The sequence below is a fragment of the Balaenoptera borealis genome (assembly GCF_965194805.1).
Source record: "Balaenoptera borealis genome assembly, chromosome: 1".
NCBI classification, from domain to species: domain Eukaryota; kingdom Metazoa; phylum Chordata; class Mammalia; order Artiodactyla; family Balaenopteridae; genus Balaenoptera; species Balaenoptera borealis.
In genome coordinates, this window is record NC_138860.1 from 193939358 (window position 1) to 193960299 (window position 20942).

At 57.2% G+C, this 20942-nt stretch overlaps 1 protein-coding gene and 1 long non-coding RNA gene across 5 annotated transcripts in view; one reads left to right on the plus strand and one right to left on the minus strand.

The window, feature by feature from the left end:
• Positions 1-13835: 13835 nt before the first annotated feature.
• On the minus strand, positions 13836-16510 carry LOC309609833. 2 transcript variants are annotated; one of them, XR_014233607.1, is made up of 2 exons: positions 15998-16510; positions 13836-14052 (listed from the first exon to the last, which is right to left on the minus strand). It is a non-coding gene; the product is annotated as an uncharacterized lncRNA (long non-coding RNA). The 2 variants fall into 2 exon arrangements; XR_014233608.1 differs by having other exon boundaries at positions 15192-16510.
• A 96-nt stretch (positions 16511-16606) lies between these two features.
• Positions 16607-20942, plus strand: part of LOC309609753 (uncharacterized protein C1orf159) — a 28562-nt gene continuing 24226 nt past the window's right edge. Inside the window, exon 1 of one of the 3 annotated variants that reach the window (XM_082351599.1) lies at positions 16607-16698. The gene's annotated coding sequence lies outside the window, so the exon portion shown is untranslated. Of the gene's footprint in view, positions 16699-17201; positions 17351-20825; position 20942 lie in introns of those variants that run through there. The other 2 variants (XM_082351603.1, XM_082351600.1) reach the window with 2 other exon arrangements.

Sequence of the window (20942 nt, forward strand, 5' to 3'; positions counted from 1 at the left end):
CCTCCGGTGCAGCCGGCCGGGTGCGCATGGCTGGGGCTCCTCGGACAAGAGGGCTTCGGTCCTTCTGACCTCCGAGGAGGGTTGCCGGTCCCGCCCCCCCGCCCCATCCTGCTCCCTACAGGCTGCACTGGTTGTTTTCGGTGCCAGCACTGCTGACCCCACGTTCCTCCCATCCCCCCATTCACTCAGCATCGGATTTCAGGAGGCATCTGTGTAGCCCTGAGCTTCCAGGCCCTGTGAGTTGCCCTCCTCAGGCTGCCCACCCACACATGCCTGCCACCCCCATGCAGCTCTTTGGGGATGCCCTCACCCAGCTGGCCACGTCCCCAGCTGGGCTGCGCCATCCACACCTGCCCACCCTGTCTACACTCACCTACGGGTCCCATGCCCGCACACATTCCAATGCTCCATGTCAGACAGTCTGATGGTGGGACGGCCCCTCCTTGTGACTCACGTGTGTTTCTCTAACTGCTAACGGGCTTGAAGGTGTCCCCACACGAGGTCTTCTGAAACATGATCATTTTCTCACTTTTTTGGTAGGATTCCTCTCCTTTCCTGTTAAATTGCGGAGTTCCTTGTATGTCCTAGATAACAGTCCCTACGGATGGGCACATTCAGTCATCTTCTCCAGCTCTGCCTATCCATTGATCAGAAATCCTGATTTGTAGAATCAAATGCATCCTTTGTTTGCCCGAGGGTTCGTGCGTTTGGGGCTGTGCCTAAGGCCTCCTTCCCCGTCTCTCCCAGGCCACCGGGTGTCACCGATGGGTTCTCCCTGGACCACCTGTCTTGCACGTGCTCTATACCGTGAGCCTGCGTCCCATCCCCATCCCGGTTACTCCATCTGGCCCTGTCATCGTACACTAAACACACATGACTGTCAGGTCTGTGCCTGCAAACCATCCCGTCCCTCTGCCTACATGTCGTTTCTGCCTGGTTTGTGTAACTGTCACCTTGCCATGCGCCCCAACATCTGGAAGAGCTAGCTCCCCTCTTCCCTCTTTTTTTAAATGTTTACCTCATTATTCATGACTTTTTCGCTCATAAATTTTAGAGTAAATTTGTCTAGTCCCTGTGAAACTCCAACTGTAATTTTGACTAGGATTGCATGGACCTTACAGATTAATTAGGAAGAGGCAATGTCTGTGTAACATTCTTTTTGTGCCCAAGAAGGCAGAAGACCTCTCCACTGACCCAGATCAGCACCCACAGCCTTTATCTCAGTTTACAGTTCTCTCCATTCAGGTTGTGTATATTCTTGCCTGAGTTGATTCCTAGATACTTTATTTTCTTCCTTGCTATTGTGAATTCTTTTTTTCCTAATGGGTTATTGCTGGTATAGAGCAATATTATTGATTTTTTCATTTAAAAAAATTGAGGTGCAATTTACATAACATAAAATTAACCATTTTAAAGTGTACGTTCCAGTGGCAGTTAGTACATTCACAATGTTGTGCAACTACACCCCCTCTATATGCAGTTGCTTAACATTGTCACCACCGCACGGGAACCCTGTACCCATTACACAGTGACTCCCTGTTCTCCTTGGCAACCACCAGTCTGCTTTCTGTTTCTATGGATTTGCCTATTTTGGATATTTCATAGAAATGAAATGAACTCACACAGTATGCGACTTTTGCGACTTGTCTGGCTTCATTCTTATACTATTGTTTTTTTATTTTGATAAAATACACCTGACATAAAATTTACTATTTAAACATTTTTAAGTGCACAGCTCAGGGATATTAAGCACATTCGCGTTGTTATGCAATCACCACCACCATCCACGTCCAGAACCTTTTCATCTTCCCAAATTGAAACTCTGTCCCCACTAAAAACTCACTTCCCACTCCCTCCCCCAGCCCTTGGTACCCACGCTCCTACTTCCAGTCTTCGAGTTTCACTCCTCCAGGGACCTCATATGAGTGGAATCATAATTGTTTGTCCTTTTGTGACTGGTTTATCTCACTCAGCCTAATGTTCTAATCAATACTATTGATTTTTGTAGATTGGTCGTTTATTCAGCAATCTTATTGGGCTCTTATTCTAAAGTTTTCCCATCTATTCTACTGGTTTTTCTAGATAGATGATTGTATCTTCTGCAAATAATACTGATTTTTTATCTCTTCTCTTATAATCATATGCCTCATTTATTTTTCTTTCCTTATCATGTTGGCCATGATCGCCAGTCCTATGTTACGCAGTAGCCATGATATGGGGGCACCCTTGACCTCATCCAGATCTTAAAGAGAATGCATTGGAAGTTTCTCCAGTTAGTGTAAAGTTTGCTACGAGGTTTTGATGTGTGAACTTTATTGTGTTAGTGAACTTCACTTTATTTATTTATTCATTTATTTATTTTTAAATTTATTTGGCTCCGCCGGGTCTTAGTTGCAGCGCATGCAATCTATTTCCCTGACCAGGGATCAAACCCGGGCCTCCTGCATTGGGAGCGTGGTGTCTTAACCACTGGACCACCAGGGAAGTCCTGAACTTCACTTTTTTTTTTTTTTTAATTTTTATTTATTTATTTATTTATTTTTGGCTGCATTGGGTCTTCGTTTCTGTGCGAGGGCTTTCTCTAGTTGCGGCAAGCGGGGGCCACTCTTCATTGCGGTGCGCGGGCCTCCTCACTATCGCAGCCTCTCTTGTTGCGGAGCACAGGCTCCAGACGCGCAGGCTCAGTAGTTGTGGCTCACGGGCCTAGCTGCTCCGCGGCATGTGGGATCCTCCCAGACCAGGGCTCGAACCTGTGTCCCTTGCATTGGCAGGCAGATTCTCAACAACTGCGCCACCAGGGAAGCCCCTGAACTTCACTTTTAACGCAAGTTTTTTAAAAGGTATTTTAAAAGTCACAATTAGGTTTTGAAATTTATTTAAAGCTTTTTCTGAATCAAATAAGGTAACCACATTTTCTCCTTTAATCTATTGAATTCCTGTTACAAGCCCATTTGATCATGATGTACTATTTTTAATACACTGTTGCATTTCATTAGTTACAGAGAGGATCTTGATGTTAAGAGGCAAACCCTACATGCCCTTTCACTGCAAGTCCGCACAGCAGGGCACACCTTCCCACAGTGCTGCTTGACCTTCCTCAGCCCTGACCTCCCTTAGCCTTTGCTCATCTATGGGAAGGTGTGCAATGCACAGGAGTCAGGGGTGGCCCAAGACACAGCACACTGAGCACCAAGCTTCCAAACACGAGGAAGACTGCCTGCTGTCCACATTCTCTGTGCTGGGCGCTGGGGTCCAGCAGTGGACGCAGTGGGCAGGTCCCTTCCCTCACATCCGGCTGCATCATGAGGCCCCTTTGGAACTAGAGGGACCATTGGTGGAGTCCTCACAGGGACTCAGGTGTTAGCTCGTTGTAGGATGTGAATTCTACTGGCATTTAAGATGCTCATGCAGTTCTCAGACAGAGAATCCAGGCAAGGGGAGTAGAGACAGCATATCAGAAAACAAATCATCATATGCAGGGAACAAGGAACATGTCTCATCATTTCCAATGGAAAACATGACAGGAAAAGAGCTTACTGTCCCGACATATAAGATATTTGAGGGAATTCCCTGGCGGTCCAGCGTTTAGGGCTCCTTGCTCCCACTGCAGGGGGCATGGGTTCAATCCCTGGTCGGGGAACTAAGATCCCACAAGACACGTGGCTCGGCCAAAAAGAAAAAAAAAAAGAGATTTGAAGAACTGACACATTAGAATCCTCTGGCCTCAAGGTAACATCTTTTCACAAGGGAGTCACCTCCAGGAAGCTGTGCTTAGGCAAGTATCCAGCACCAAGAATCAGAGAAACATGAGAAAAAGCATCGAGAGGTGAATTTTGTTCAGACTCGTAACATTGCTGGGGGAGCCAGGGCACCACCAGGGAAACAGGTGAAGAGCACCAACCCAAGGGGTGCGGCTGCAGGATCTCGGGGTGTGTGCTGGCTCTTCTCACCCAGTTTGGGGGAGATTTACGTCCGGGGGAGCAGGAACTGGAGGGACCGTTGGTGGAGCGTGCGGGATCGGATCTGTGGAGAAACCATGCGTGTACGGGAGTTGGCGAAGGATGAGATGCCCTCGCCCGGGAAGGAGTGACAAGTAGGGGCAGCAGACAGAGACCAGGAGGGGCCCCGCTGCCCGGGGGCAGGTCTGAGGATGGGGGTGACCAGCAGGTCCAGGCCAGGGAGGGTGGGAGGGAGGCCACGGTGCTGGAACCATGACCACGACCCCCAACAGCGGGGGTCAGTGGTGTCCCTGGAGCAAAGCACTGGGTCAGGGCAAGGGTCTGACCCCAGACAGGGGAGCCCGGGCCTGCCCTGCGCCAGGGCTGGTGTCAGAGCTGGCCCCCCATCAGCCTCCGCGTGGTGACAGCCTCCCCACGTCCAGCTTTCTGTCCTGTGCCTCTGGGGCAATCACCTCTGCTTGCAGGGACAGCTCAGATGCCCGGAGTAGAAAAGGGCAGCGCCGACCGTGAGGCTCTTTCAGCCCTTGGGGGCACCGGGAGACGGCTTCCCGTGTCCACCAGTGTGTGTGGTGGCAGGGCACTGACGGGCGGCTGGCAGGACCTCCTCGGAGCGTGTGCACGCGTGTGCGTGTGCCCGTGCCACCCCACTCACCACCGGGAAGTGACTGAGGACCAGGTCCAGCCCGCTGTGTGGCTGCTGAGGGCACAGCCTGGCCCTCGGCTGGGAAGGTGTGCCTGCAGAGGCGTGTCCAGGTCCAGGCTGTCAGAAGTTCAGGGGGGCTGGGGTCGGCCCAGGGTCAGAACCCTTAGAATCCAACGTCTGGGGAGCTCCCAGGCCCATGCCAGCCAGTGGGGCGCCCCTTCCCCCAGGCACCAGCCCGCCTCGAGCCCCGGGGTCCAGGCAGGGGCCTGCAAGGCCGGAGCAGCAGCCGAGGGCTGTGGTGATGGAGAAGCTGTTCCCACGAGGCCCCGTGAGCTGCGTTTCTGCAACTTCGCAAGGCCAACCGCCAGGCTTTCTCCCCGGGGTGAGAGGGCTGCAGTGATGTAGCATCAGCTCCGCAGAGCTTCCTCCTGGGGTGAAATGTGGACTCGAGAAGCCTGTGGGCTGGAACCTGCGACCACCCCCAGCTCCCTCTGAAGAACGGTGAGGCGCCGGGCCCTCCAGCCCGCGCAGGCGCTGGGCAGTGCAGCAGCCGGAGGCCAGGCCTTGGGACTGCAAGACAGAGTCGAGGCCGTGGGAGATGAGAAGAGAGCCATCCGTGTCCAGCACTTCGCTGCCGCCAGAAACACTCGACAAGTGCTGTTCTCCGTGGCTCCCGCTGCACGGCCCGCCCCAGGGTGGGGGGCTCGGTGGGCCCCTGGGTGGGAGGCACCAGCTCTTAAAAGTGGTCGGGGGGCTTCCCTGGTGGCGCAGTGGTTGAGACTCTGCCTGCCAGTGCAGGGGACACGGGTTCGAGCCCTGGTCTGGGAGGATCCCACATGCCGCGGAGCAGCTGGGCCCGTGAGCCACAACTACTGAGCCTGCGCGTCTGCAGCCCATGCTCCGCAACAAGAGAGGCCGCGATAGTGAGAGGCCCGCGCACCGCGATGAAGAGTGGTCCCCACTTGCCGCAACTATAGAAAGCCCTCGCACAGAAACGAAGACCCAACTCAGCCAAAAATAAATAAATAAATAAAATAAATTCATTCAAAAAAAAAAAAGTGGTTGGCAATTCCCGTGTTTAACCAAGGGACCCTTGGCAGTGAGCCGGGCAGCGGGAGGCAACTGCGGGGTACCCACGGGCACCACTCACGCAGAAAGCGCCGGGGAGCCGCGCCGCGGGCAGGAGATCGCCGGCACACGGCAGGGTTTTCCCTGGCCATGAAGCCAGTACTCACGGCGGAAGATGCGCTGGACTGTGGGAAGGAGCCACCAGCAGCGCCACCCCACACGGAAGGCGCTGGCATCTCCGTGCGCTTCCTTACAAACGTTTTCCTGTGCACTGATGTAAGTAAATCTAAGTAAATAAATACTGCGTTAAAAACCCAATTACGCTCGTGCCATCCAAGGCCATGTTGTATCTTCTCACTTTGTTGTTATGACACCTCCCTGATGGGGCGTGGTAGCCGCACAACCTAATGCAGGCCCACTGCGGTGTTCATTGCATTTCACGGATACTGTGTGTTTCACAAATTGAAGGTGTGTGGCAACCCTGCATTGTCAGATGACAGCATTTTTTAGCAATAAAGTATTTTTAAATTAAGGTGTGCACGTTGGTTCTCTTAGACATAATGCTATTGCACACTTAATAAACTACAGTACAGTGTAAATATAGCTTATATGCTCTGGGAAAGCAAATGCGTGATTCACTTTATTGTGACATTCGCTGTGTTGGGTGGTCTGGAACGGAACCCGCAGAGGTCGGCCTGTATTATCTGTGCATAACAAGTTGGTTTCTGGGGCATTGGGTGAGCGCCCTGCTGCCTGTTTCTGATCAGAATTCCAGGGATGAGCTCAGAGAGCCAGTGGCCTGGTAGGTGACTGCCCCACTGGTGTCCCCGGCTCACGTCCACTCTACAGATGAGCCACAGGGAGGCCTCCTGGCTCCTCCCAGGTCCAGTCAGAAGTAGGCGGAGAACCGGCCCCCAGGCCCTGCAGGCTGGCCGCGTCCTAGGCCACACGGAAGGCCGGGCACCGTGGTCCCTTTGGTGCCGCTCCCTGGGGACACTGGGACCACCCCACAGGCCAACACTCCAGGGTGGCCGGAGAGGGGGGCTGCCCCCAGTCAGAACTGTGGGGCCTCCCCCGCCCCCCTGGCCTGTGCCCCCTCCTCCCCTCCCACCGCCCCCCTTGCTGTCCATCCTCACCAGCTGCACGTGTGTGCTCATGCCCCCGGGGGCTGAGGGGTCCTGCCAGGATCTGCGACGGCGATGCTTCACTTTTCTGCCTGGGACCCTGGGGCTCTCTTTCAGCTGGCGGCCAGCCCTTGACTGGGACGAGGCCCATCACTCCCTGGATGGCTCAGCTCTAAGTGGGTCGGGCTCTGTGGTGTGTGGCCCCTCCATGCACCTGACCGCAGGCCCAGCGCCCAGAGAGCAGAGGGGAACAGGGTCTGCCTGGGTGGCACCTGCCCCTGCCCAGGAGATTCCTGGGGGTCGGCGAGGGGACCGAGGCTAGACCGAGGACACAACCCCCACCCAGCTTCTCCCTCCAGGGCACCGTGAGGTGTCCTGGCTGGAATCCAGGCGGAAGCCAGCTCTGGGCCCATCCCTGCCCAGCCCTGCCCACACTGCCGCTGTGGTCAGGAGAGACAGGCCACAGCCCCCTTCCTGGCCTTTGAGCCTGCCCAGCTGAGGCCCCTGCAGGACATGCCATACACACCACGGCCCCTCCACGGTGAGCAAGGGCTAGGGGTGGTGCCGTCAGGAGCGGCCTGCAGCAGTCCCACTGCTGTACCCGAGCTCCGGGGCAAGGGCACCGTTCCGCCCCCAGGCTGGGAGCTCTGCCACCCTCGGGCGTGTCTCCAGGCCTCGGCCCCCGCAGGGTACCAGCGCTTCCGGTCCAGCTATCGGGGCATCAGTACGCTGCGGCCGGGCACTGGGACACATCCGGTGCGGGCTGCCCACGCCCCCTGCACTGGGGATGGATGTCCAAAGCCCCTCAAGCGTGGCCTCCTGCTGGGTGGGACGTTGTTGTGGAGCAGCCCGAAATCCCCAAGGTGCAGCCAGCTCCCCTCCCACGGCCCAGGGCCCCCACGCCGATGACCCCTCCCCACTCCCCGCCAGTCGGCCACTGCGGTTTACTCCTGTGCCTCTGCGGCTGTGAGAACCTTCCGTGGCCTTCGTCCTGGTGAGCCCTTAATTGCCAAATAAATATTTGCCCAGGGTGGGGCTTGGTGCTCAGGGTTAAGTATTACATGGGCTGAAAGTCGGAGGACCCCATGGCCGCCCTGGAGGGCCCGGGGGGCGTGGGGATGCTGGCCTGGCCACGTCCCCAGCCACCCTGCCCAGATGGGAAGGCAGAGCTGACCCCGGCCCGGGGCAAAGGCCAGCCCAGGGACCGAGGAGGACAGAGGCAGGGGAAATCCTGGAAATGCGAGGTGCAAGGGAAGGCTCTGTCCACCCAGAGGTCAGCCAGGACGTGGCTGGTCCTGAGCAACGGGGGACGAGGCAGGAAAAGACACTTCCAGACCAACCCCGTGTCAGTCAGGTGCTGCTGCGTAACAGGTGGCCCCAGCACGGTGCCTGGAAACAGCAGTGTCTCTGTCTTTCTGTGGCTGGGAAGCCAGAGCGGCTGATGTGGCACAAGGCTCCGCGGGGAGGGTCCCGCAGCTGCCTGCGAGGGTGGCCACAGCCGCCTGATGACCAGCCCTGGATGTGCCGCCTCCCTCTTCCTCACACTGCGTCCACTGAGAAGTGAGTCGGGAGTCGGAGGGGAGGGCTGCTTGGGGCGGTGGGATCCCGGGGCACTGGTCAGGATCAGTGCATTTGGTTTGTGTCCTGGAAGCCACTCGTCCCTTGGTGGGCGTTTCTTTGTTTTTGCTGATGGACTGGCAGTTGGTCGGTTAAGACTATAAAGTGGGAGGAGTTTTGAAAAGATACACATTTGGAGTCAACCTAACTCCTAGGAACGCCAGGCCACGCGCAGCCGGCCCTGCGGCGGTTCCTGCTGTCTGGGGAATCGTGGGGACACATGTCCTCCACCAGGCTTTCCAAGCATTCAATCTGTTTTTCACGGGCACATGTGTGCACTCATCCTATGCGTTTGTCACTCTTTGCAGCAGCTCTGACGCCATCCCAAGTCCCCACAGCAAGCCAGGGTCTGGGCTGATTTTGTGTCAGCTTGGCTGGGCCACGGGGAGCCCAGGTATGTGGCCAGACCTCGTCCCAGGCATTTTTCCGTGAGATTAACACAAATCGGTGGTCAGAGGAAAGCAGATGGCCCTCCTGTGAGGGTGGGCCTCGTCCGATATGTCAAGGGCCTGAATGGAACAAGGAGGCCGGTCCTCCCCACTAAGGGGATGCCTCCAGCCTCTGGCCCAGAGCGACCCTGCGCTCTCGGGGCCTCCAGCTGGCCAACTGCACACCCAGGGGCTCTCGGCCTCCATGACTGCCAAGTCCTCATAATGAATCTCTGTCTGTCCATGTGCGTCCTGCTGGTCTCTTTCTGGAGACCCTGACTCGCGTGTCTGGGTGAATGGGTGGCTGTGGCCACGCGGGCCTCGGTGGGTGGGGGTGGCCTGGGCGTGGGTCAGGGAGGTGGGCCACTGGGGGTCCCAGCGACCAGGCCCAGGAACCGACCAGGACCCTCCCGTGGCGAGGGCGAGGGGCTGTGTGATCGGATGGAAGGGGGGTCTGAGGTCTGAGATGAGGTACAGGAACACGACTGCAGGGGAAGGAACAGCCCCTCCGAGTCCCAGGGATGACACAGAAAATGAGGGCGGGGCCCTGTGTGCTGGGCAGGCCTGACAGCCCGAGTTTGCTGGGGCTGCTCCCAGTTTTGGGGACCCCAGGCAGCCATGGTGGGGGGTTTTCGGGTTCCTGGAACAGGGAGGCACTGGGTGTTGCTGGTCGAGGCGGGGTCCCCTTCTCCTCCCCCAGGGAAGGGGGCCTCAGTGCCAGCCCAGGAGCACCCACACACACATTTCTGCGCCTCCAGGAAAGGGTCCAGGCCCAGGCCTGCTCCCTCTGCAGTCCGAGGGCCTGGGGCAGCTGAGGCGCTGGCCGCCACCTGCTGCACGAGGGCGCCACCTGCAGGCTGGCTTGGGAACGCGCCGTCCCCAGGGCCCCAGCCAGGGATGGTTGAGCCCCAGAGGCAGCCAGACCCAGGTCATCCCAGCCCAGCCCAGAGGTTTGCTAATGACAAGCAGGGGACTGGCCTCCCTGCTGGGCTGGGTCCCTGGAGCTCTGAGGAGTTTCCAGCAAAGGTTAAACGTGCTCTTGGTCTTTCAGCCGTGAGCGGGGTGCACGTGGGGCCCAGAGGTCCGCCTGGCAGGCACGGCGTCCAGGAGGTCGGCACTCCCAAGGTGCTGCCCCCACCCAGCCCTTCACCCGGTGACCGGTGACTACACAGTCCCCACGCGGTGAGGACCCTGAAATGTAAGCTCCGGGTGGAGTGTCTGGGCACCCGGCACGGCTTCCTGCTGGTCTTCAGATGACAGCCCCACCCATCGGTCTGCACGACATTTGCAGGCAGCCCACAGCCCAGGGAAACAGGCCAGGTTGGGAAGGGCCGGGTGGGGGTTAGGGTCGTAAAGAGCAATGAAGGCCGCCTTCTAATTGCGGGCAATGAATTAGCGGATGATCCGCCTCCCCCAGCGTAAGGCGCTGCTTGGGGAGAGCCAAGGACCTTCACCTGCTCCCCCCGGGCTGTGCAGATGCCCGGCGGGGGCGGGGAGTGGGGCACAGGCCTGAGGGGCTCCGTGGGGCTGGGGGTCCTGAGCCTGCCCATGCCCGCCCAGGTCACATCACCTTCTGAGTACCTGCACAGAACACTCTCTTACTGTGGGGGTCGGGGGAGGGTAGCCCCCAGGGAACCCAGTGCAGAGCGGATAACTGCCTGCCCCCCCCTTCCAGGAGCGGGAAGCAGTGGGAGGCAAGCCTGGGCACGCCTGCTCCCTGGGCGCCCAGGGTACCTCCTTCCTGGGTTGACGCAACAGAAATGCCCACAGGAGCTCTGGGAGCCCTGGGTTGGGGGTGCGGGCTGTTTGTGCCTCAGGCTCCTCTGGGTGACCCTGGCCCAGCCAGAGTGTCCCCCCTTTCTGCAGCAGCAGGATGTGGAGGGGCTGGGAACCCTTTGTCTGAGCAGCCATCTTACAGGAAAAGCTGAGCATGAGAAGGGCCACTGGGTTTCAGGAGACGGGACAGAAACAAAGACCCTGAGACGGTCAAGTCCAGATGGGGACAGAGAAGCTACCCCGTTTCCCCGACGGGAACATCTCCCCAAAACCGTGGCATTGCTCGCTGTGTGCTTAGTTGTCATCTGGTTCCACGTGTGATCCCGGGAACACCCCGCAGTCAGGTGCAGAGTGGCCCCCGCAAGGAGCCTTCCAGCTGCCCCCACCCACTGTCATCTGTTCTCCACCTCCATAACTCTGCCATTTCAGGAATAAGGGTGCTTTTGAGACTGGCTTTTTTTCACCCAGCCAATGCCCGCAGTCCCCCTGGTGCAGGTGCCCCACAGCTGGCTGACCTGCTCTGCCACCTGGGACACCTGGGTGGTTGCCAGGTTTGGGTTTTACAAACAAAGCCGCTGTGAACATCAGTTTTTTGTGTGGACACCAGTTTTCGTCTCTCTGGAATAAATGCCCAGGAGTGCCACTGCCAGCTTACGCGGTAGGTGATGCTCGGTTTATGAGAAACTGTCAGACAGCCTTCCGGGGCCTGTTCCCCTTTCACACCCACCAGCAATGCAGGAGCGATCCGGGTCCTCTGCAGCCTCGACAGCATTCGGTGCTGTCACTATTTTTAATTTTAGCCACTCTGATGGGTGAGTGGTGGTACGTCACGTGGTTTTAACTTGCGTTTCCCTGATGGCAAATGATGCTGAGCATCTTTACATCCGCTTATCTGCCACCTGTAGACCTTGTTCAATGAAATGTCCCTTCATGTCTCTTGCCCACCTTCTAATATTTTAAACTATTTACAAATGTAATACATTCTATTTCTTTTTCTTTTTCCTTTTTTTTTGGCCTCGCCACTCGGCTTGTGGGATCTTAGTTCCCCGACCAGGTACTGAACCTGGGCCCCGGCAGTGAAAATGCTGAGTCCTAACCGCTGGACCGCTGGGGAATTCCCGACATTCTATTTCCTTTTAAACGTTATCTGAATTAACAAAATCCTCCCAATTAAATAACTGACAGATACCTATTTTAATTAAACTTATATGTAGGTTAGTCCAAAAATTCTCTTAAATTTTCAACACTTACTTACATAAGTTTAGTAGGATTTCATCCTAAAGCAACAACTGTAAATAAAGTCCTCCCTTGAACGATGATTTGGTGGCAAAGCTCACCATCTCAACAGGAGATGCACGACAAACACAAAACATGTACTGATTCCACTTCAACACAAACAAGTATCAGTGCCTGGCGTCTTGTTTCTCCTATTAGCCCTCCCCGCAGTGAACTGAAACCCCCGGTGGGGAGGCGCCCACTCACGGACAGTCTGCGCACAGGCCCGGGCGGAAACCTCGATCGCAGGGATTTCTGCGGGGTGCCGGCTAGATCCAGTCGCTGACCCTGGCGGGTTTTGCTGGCAGCCGGCCCGCATCCCACATTGCTCCCTGTGGCCTTCAGGGCGCCTCCCCCCACGTGACTGCTCTAAGGGATTTGGCATTTCTGTGGTCCTTAAGACAGTAAAAATATTTTCCATTTCAGCCTGGAAGTTATTCTTCAGCCAGCCGGGCTCCTAAGAGACGTCCTCATATTCCCCAGCAACCTGATGGAACTGGGACTGTGCAGCTCACGGGGACCCTCAGAAGGTCCCAGAACATCTCTCTCAGCCTCGTCTGGACCCTACGAGGCCACCGCCCAGCAGCCACTCACCTGGCACAGACTCTTCCTCACGTCCATGACGTGTCCCGCCCCCCACTGCTCCCCAGGCCTCGCCAGGCCTCTCCCTGCCCTTGGAGGGGGCCAGGTAACCCCCTGCCCGCCTTACAGAGCAGGGGCTGGCACTCAGGGAGCTGGCTGAGCCCTGACACTCCACACCCCTGAAGACATGGCCCTGGATGCCACTGCCCGGAGACAGGCCTGTGCGGGGGGCCGCTGGGGGCGAGTCCAGCACGGCGCTGCCCAGAGCAAGCGCTTGGCAGCTGACACTGGAAGCTGACCCGGAAAGCCAGCGTAACTTTCACGCGTATTGTTGGGGAGGCGGGAACCACAACACACACGCACAGAAGTTTTCTCTGAGGAGCAGGAACTGGGAGTTTGGAAGGAAAGGGTGGAGCTGGAGATAAAAACAAAAACAGAAACAGACTTCTGCTCCTAGCGAGATGGCGTCACAGGGGTCAGTCGCCCCCTCCCCCAACCAGCTAAAGCCCAGGCAAGATCCAGGAGACGACCGCCCTCAAGGCACTGGACATCAGGTGACCAAGGACAGTGACCCCCAAGATGCGGGGCCCAGGGCCCCCCGAATCAGGAGACGGAGCTGATGGTCCAGAGGGCCCAGTGTGGCTGGAGTGCCCGGATGGAGCCGCAGGCGGGCGGGCAGGGTGGGCAGGCACAGGCGAGCACACGTGCACACTCGGAGCCGCGGGGGCTGGGAGGGCACTCAGATGGGCCGGCCTCAGGAGTGAGGAGCAGTGAGTGCGGCCCAGAGGCCCCTCACAAAGCTCGGAAGATCCAAAAGGGTCAAACTGTTTCCAAGTAACTTTTGTGCATCCTAGAACAAAGCTCAAATACTGATGGAATACAAAACTGTCCAACACCAAGGTCAATTCACATCTGGCAACCAACCAAAGATCGCCAAAGCTTGCTCAGACCTAAGTAGATAACTTCACTAAAGAAATTGAAATTATGGTTAAAAACCTTCTCACAAAGAGAATTCCAGGCCCAGATGGCTTCACTGGTAAAAAGTCTACCACACATTTAAGGAAGAGTCAAGACCAATTCTCTGCTACTTGGTCGGGAATATTGAAGAGGAAGCCAACCCCGACCCTTTTATGAGGCCGACACGACCCTGATGACAGACAAAGGCCTTACAGGAAAACCAGAGGCCGATGTCCCTCGCAACACAGATACAAAAACTCTTAGCAAATTAATTCTTAACTTGGAGAACCTTAGCAAGCTGACACAGCAATATATAGAAAGGGGAACACATCACGACCAGGTGGCCCGCAGGGCCGGCTGAACGTCAGAGAATCGATGTCATGCACCACATGAACAGACTTCTCATAGATTTTTTAAAAAGCTTTTAACAAAACCCAACATCCATTCCCGGTTAAAACCAAAACCAAAACCAAACAAACAGAAAAACCGAGCAGAAGTAGAAGAAACTTCCTCAGCTTAGTGAGATGGGGGCTCCCCGTGGGCCCACGGATGTGAAGGATGGAGGAGACTTCCAAGCAGAGGTGTCGAGGGGACAGCGGGTTACATGAGCCTTCAAGAAACTCCTACAAGGAGAGATAAAAGTTGCAGATAATTTTATTGTTCATTTCAGAAACTTCATGGGAAAACAAATGTAAACACGAGGTTCTCAATAGATCCCACGAAAAGACTCCTCAGATCCCTTGCCTTGCTGCGTCCCCCGGCCTGGGGACCCTTACCCCATCTGAACCAAGCCTCCTCCCCACTGAACGCCCACCTTGACCCAGACTCCAGCCACCCGATGGGGACTCTGCAGAGAGTCAGTCGAGAATACACTTGCTTCGCCTGTCTGCAGGCTTCTTTGGCAGCATTTCCAGGAAACCCACATTTGACAGGACTGAGAATCGCTGGAGTGAGAAGATCACCCCTTGATATTAAATGATCTGTTATTAATGAATGGCCTGATCTTAGGGGCACGTGGGGTTGAAGCAGGCGGCGAAGAACACTGTTTCCCCTGCCTTCAGAAGACAACCAAGAAAGTGGAAGTGGACTAAGTCCAAAGGAGCAATGATTCTGCAACAGGCACGGCGGGCGGGTGCGGGGCCCCCAGGAGGCAGAGATGCTGCTCTGCTGCCCAAGGATGTTTCTCAAACATCCCAGTGCAGGAACCGTGCAGGTTCCTCCCGACTGCACGGGCCCACGAGAGCTGTCACATTCCCAGGCACAATTTCGCCCTTGAGAGACTTTACCATCGCCATCAAGAGTCACACCATTGGGCTTCCCTGGTGGCGCAGTGGTTAAGAATCCGCCTGCCAATGCATGGGACACGGGTTCGAGCCCTGGTCCAGGAAGATCCCACATGCCAGGGAGGAACTAAGCCGGTGCGCCACAACTACTGAGCCTGCACTCTAGAGCCCGTGAGCCACAACTACTGAAGTCCGCACGCCTAGAGCCCGTGCTCCACAAGAAGCCACCGCGATGAGAAGCCCGCGCACCGCAACGAAGAGTAGCCCTCGCCTGCCACAACTAGAGAAACCCTGCGCGCAGCACCGAAGACCTAATGCAGCCAAAAATAAATAAATTAAAAAAAAGAAGAGTCACACCATCCTGAAAACCTGTCGTCAGTGACACCCCCCCCCCATCGCCAACTAAGGAAACTCAGCTACCGCTGTCCTTGGGAAGAGAAGACACAAATGCGACTTGTCCTCTGCCCCAGTACTCTTACTTGGAGAGTAGCCTCACAGCGCAAGATGCTTTATTTCTGTTGAAAATTGTGGACATTCAAACTTGGGATGAACGTCCTGAGGCAGCTCCCAAGGGGAAGAGAACCCGTGGAATTCGGGCCGGATGGCCAGCTGGTGCAGAAGCCAACTGGGAGTCCAGGGGCCAGGCATAGGCTGGTGCCAGCTGTCCTACAGCACTTCGTACACCTGTAGACCCTGACCCTAACCTGCACCCGACTCTCACTCCGATGCCCCCACCGACGCCGACAGGGTCCCGGCCCTTTTATCGCACACATGCGACCCCATGTGCTGAGAAGTGAGCAGCGTGCAGGACACAGAGCAGAGGGAGAGCCTGAGACCACAAGGCGGACATCCTCCGGTGTCATCCTGTCGGGACAAACCAGCCTGGGATGCCAACAGTCCCGTCACCTAGACCCCATGGTCTTTGGGACCGGCTGTGGGGAGCATTCCCAGCGCCTGGGAGGCACCACAAGGCCACGGGGTGGGAGCTTTCCTGGAAAGAACCACCAGTCCGACCAGCTTCACCAGTTCAAAGAAACCTGAGACCACGCGTCTTTCCCACCCACCCCTCTTCATACTGAATGAGGAAGTTCGGGAGAGACGCGAAAAGCCCGTGTTATAGGTGTCCATGCGGACCGCAGTCTTCGGCGTGGGCGCCCGTCCCGGTCCAGGCCTCTCTGCTCAGACCCACCGGCCCAGACACTGCTCTCCGAGTAGCCGCCCTTGAGGAAGGTCGGCCCCCGCCCAACGGCACAGAAAGCACGACAAGGGCGGTGGTCGGTCTTACTCTCTTTTCTCCAAGCTCCTCGTCACAGCCTTCCCCAGAGGCAGCCTTGGTGCGGACCAGACCCTGGGGATCCCACGTACCCCGACCCCACCCCGTGAGCAGGGCTCCGCCTGAGGTCCCGAAAGTGGCAGAGCTGGGCGAGGGGCAGCCCAGGAACAGCGTCCTTCCTGGGGAACCGCGCACAGAGGATGCAAACCCCACAGAGGCCTTTTCCCGGCCCCTCCGTCCACGGCGCCGGGAGCTGCCCCCAGGCCGATTCCAGAGGCGCAGCGGGAACCCTGTTCGCAGCGCGGCGCCGCCCTCCGGGACGCGGCTGTGTAACCCCGTGCTGTCTCCGGAATCGCTGCCCCGCCGGACACCGACGGGCAGCCTAGCCGAGCGTCCGCGAACAGCTGGCCTCCCGCGGTCTGGTCTGTGTGGCCAGCACAGACCTCCCGTCGCTTCCGCTGCCCTATTCAGGGCCCTAGACTACACTCCCAGGCCGCTCCGCGCGCGCTTGCAGATGTCGCGAGAACACTGACCTGGCACCTACATGGCGGGGGCGGGCTGTAGCGTGGACCGCCGGGAGGTGTAGTTTTGGGCTGGGAGCCACGCTCCCTGGCACCCAGGCTCGGGCTGCGGAGAGACTACAAGTCCCAGGGGGCGCAGCGCGACCGCCTGGAGGGCGGGGGGTACGAAAGAGGAACCCGAAGGGCGCGGGGGTGAGTGAGGGGCCGGAGGCGGGCGCGCGGGGGGAGGGCGGGGGTGGCCCTCGGGGTGCGGACCCCGGGCCGGGCGGTAGCGGCGGGGCGGGGCGGAGGGCGCGGGGTCCGGCCGCCCTGCTCCTCCGCGCCCCCCGCCGCCCCGGAGGGCCCGCGGGTGGATATATCGCCCCCACAGTGTCCAGTCTGGTCTAGCAGAGTCTGTGTGCGTCGTCACCAGGACGATTTAATTGACGCTTTAGTTTCGGTTTAATTGAGACCGGGGTTCGGACGCGCATATCACAGCGTTTCAAGGAGCAGCGTTGGAGCCGACGCAGCTCCTCGGTGCCCGAGCGCCAGGGTGGCCCTTTTGTCCTGTTCCCCGGGCCCCTGCGGGGCCGAGGGCAGAGCTGGGCCCCGTGCTTCTCTGCTCCTCCCCGCGCCCCCGCAGCAGCCTGTGTTAGCCAGAGTCTGAACGGCCACGGTGATCTCAGGAGCTCCTAGAAGGAAATCAAACCTGGGTTTTCCGGAAAGTTTCCCTTGCTGGCACACGCTCACCCCACCTGGCCCTGGGCGCTCCTCCCAAAGGCGGAGCAGCCGCGGCTCGAGGGCGCTCACCCCCCGCACCCCGGGGGCGCCGCCCGCCCCTCCCTGCATCGCCCTGTGCCGCGAGGTAAGCTGTGATTTGTCGCGTAATTCACTTGAAGAACGACCTCTGGTCACCACAGCACTGGGAATCCCGCGTCCCCAAGGCCAGGGACCCCCCAGGTGGGCTCTAAGGGTCCGCCCGGCAGCTCCGTCTCGGGGCTGCTGAGGCCCCCGAGCCGTAAGTGTCAGCAGCCGGGAGTGTGTCCTTTACGTCGGTCAGATCGTTCACTGCGCTGATGTTCCTTGAGCGTGGGGAGATTTTCAGAATGGGAAGCAGGAGAATGACGAGGTCCGCCGTTCTCATATTGCCCGTTGGCGCCCTTTGCTCGCTGAGAGGCTGACTGGAGGTACCCGCACGGAGGCGCTGGAGATGCAGCGGGCCCTCCTGCGTTGTGCTCGACGGTGGGAGAAGGAAAGGTCAGCACACGTGAACTGTGAAGTTGGTGACCACCTGCCCCTATCCCCTCTCCAGCCACAGCTGCCCACAGGGCTGGAAGATCGCATCCGCCCCCTGCCGTGGTCACCCGGGCAGGGCCTCCTGTTGGAGAGCTGTTATGTGGTTTTCTGGCCCAGCACCCGACAGCTACTGATGGACCAGAATAATTCCGCGCCCCCCCCCCACCGTTAACTGACGTGTTACTTGTTCAGAATCACAGTGACTTCTTCCTTGAAACCAATGCTTCTAAGGAAAAATGAGAGTCATGAAAGAACACATGGTACAATTTAAATTCTCACCAAACTTTTCATTACCTTGTAGAAATTTTTGGACCCAATTCCTTAGATCTTTGGCTCCAATAAGATTTTCAAAATAGAAAATGAATTGCATTTATTCAGCTCGTGATTACACATAATCCACATAAGTGAAGTGCATAGGTTCGGTTTGCCCAGTTTTGACAGATGTATACAGCTGTGTAACTTGCACGCTGTCACGATAGAGCACATTTCTGTCATCCCTAAAGGCTCCCTCATGTTGTGTCCCCCGAATCCTTGTGTCGAAGCCCTGACCCCCAGCGTGATGTTGTCTGCAGGTGGGGCCTCGGGGAGGTGATCAGGGTGAGGGGAGCCCATGAGGGGATCGGTGCCCTGATAACAAGAGGAAGACAGAGACCCCCCCTCCTTGCTCACACACCAAGGCAAGGCCAGGAGGACCACGAGAAGGTGGCCGTCTGCAGGCCGGGAAGGGCCCTCACCAGAGGCCGGATCTGCCGGCACCTGGACCTTGGGCCTCCCAGCCCCGGTTCTGTGAGTAACAATGTGTGTCTAAGTTGCCCTGGGCTGACTGAGACCTCATAAGCCTTCCCAGCCCTGCCCCCCAGAAGCCGGCATGGTTCTGATTTCTGCCACATTCCTTCATGGTGCTGTGTTAGACTCCATGGTCTGTGGAGTGCCCTGGCTGTCCACAGCGCAATGCCCGACCTGGGACGGCACTTGGGTGGGTTCCTGGCATTGTCTTGGGTGATGGGGTTATGCACATTCTTGCACTTGTGTTCTGTGGGCGTGAGACTGCCGTGTGGGGCCTGGTGGGCAGGGCGGTGTTCACTAGTGTCTTCCATCTGCGTCTCCTTGAGCAGTGATGCTGGGCATGCATCCGTCTGCGACACCCGCTCGAAGCATCTGATCAAGATTTTTGCCTTTTTAAATTTAAAAAATTTTTTTAATATTTTTTTTAAAATTTATTTTTGGCTGTGTCTCAGTTGCGGCACATGGGATCTTCCTTGCAGCATGCGGCATCCTCTGCTGCGGTGCGTGGGCTTCTCTCTAGCTGTGGCGCGCAGGCTCCACGGCACATGGGCTCTGTAGTTGCAGCACGCAGACTCTCTAGTTGTGGCCCATGTGCTCAGTAGTTGCCTCGCAGCATGTGGGATCTTAGTTTCCCGACCAGGGATCAAACCCTTGTCCCATGCATTGGAAGGTGGATTCTTAACCACTGGACCACCAGGAAAGTCCCCTGCCTTTTTAAAAAATTATCAAGTTGTAGAGACTTCCCTGGTGGCACAGTGGTAAAGAACCCACCTGCCAATGCAGGGGACACGGGTTCGATCCCTGGTCTGGGAAGATCCCACATGCCGCGGAGCAACTAAGCCCATGTGCCACAACTACTGAGCCCGTGTGCTATAACTACTGAAGCCCACGAGCCTAGAGCCCGTGCTCCGCAAGAGAAGCCACCACAATGAGAAGCCCGCACACCGCAATGAAGAGTAGCCCCCACTCGCCACAGCTAGAGGAAGCCCTCGCACAGCAACGAAGACCCAATGCAGCCAAAAATAAATAAATAAAACAATTATAAAAATTATCAAGTTGTAATTTCCTCTAGGTCTTCTGGATACAAGCCATGTCAGATATATATATGTATATATAAAGAGAGTGTTACCTCCCATTGTTTGACTTGCCTATTTGCATTATTAATAGCGTCTTTTTAAAATTAAACTCTTTTGGAGTGGTTTTAGGATTACAGAAAGGTGCAGACCCAGGCGCATGTGTGGAAACTGAGGCGCGACGGCGCTCCGTTGCTGTTCCCCGCGCCCCAGGCTGCAGGTCACGCGCTGCCTCAGGGCCCTCTTTCTGCCCGGGATCCCATCCGGGAGCCGACTTTTTCGTGACCTTGACGGTTTTGAGGAGGACCGCTCAGGTGTTTTGTAGCATGTCCCTGACTTGGGGTTTGTCTGCTGTGTGTTCTCCTGGTTAGACAGGGGTTGTGGTTTTTGGAAAGAAGAGCCCAGAGGTGAGGTGGCGCTCGCGTCACATCACATCAGGGCACCTGACGTCCGCACGACGTCACGGGGGCTGTCGGCCTGGTCACCTGGCTCGGGGGGTGTCTGCCGTGGGGAGTCGCTCCTCGTCCTGTCCTCCCGTCTCTTTGGCAGCCGCTCGGGGGCAGCGCACCCTCCCGGGGGTGGGAGCGAAGCTCAGGGGAGGACCCGCCTTGTGGCCTGGAGTCCCGTGAGGAGGGCGGCCTCGTGGGCGGCGTCTGCGCTGTGGCGGGGGCGCAGCTCGCGCTGCTGGTCTGGCCGCCCACCTCGTGCCAGCCTTGGCCGCCCGGACCTTGTCGCTGTTCTCCCCTCCCACGCCCCGCCCCTCGTGAGCGCTTCCTTGTTCCTTGCAATGCCAGCCGCTCCAGCTTCGCTTCATCTTGTTGTGTTGCTGCCTCAGCCCTAGAATCAGCCAGTTCTCCGGGGAGCGCTGGTTCGTTTCCCGGGAGAGTGGGGTTTAGACGCCAGGCGCCGGCAGCGGGTGTGGGCGTTGCTGCTGGGGCGTCACTGCCTGTAGTCCTCTTAGCAGATAGGTAGCTGTGTATCTGTTCAGCTGTGTGTCTGTAACAAAAGTGCTCATGTGTAACCTTCTCACTGCCATCGCCATCGTTTTCTTATTTGTCCCACCCCAGTGTACATAGAAAGCAGTTTCAGAATTGTTCACCCATGTACCTCCCCACTCTGAGAAACAAATTTATCACCTTGAGTACCATGTTTATATTTGGTTTCTTCTTATCGTTGGTCTTACAGTTCCCAGTCAAAACGCTGTCTTCCTGTCCCCTTCAGTGTGTTTGTGTCACACGTTGTGATACAGTTAGATTCAGTGGTCACAGTCTGCCTTCCATCCTGACATCCCTGACATTCTGG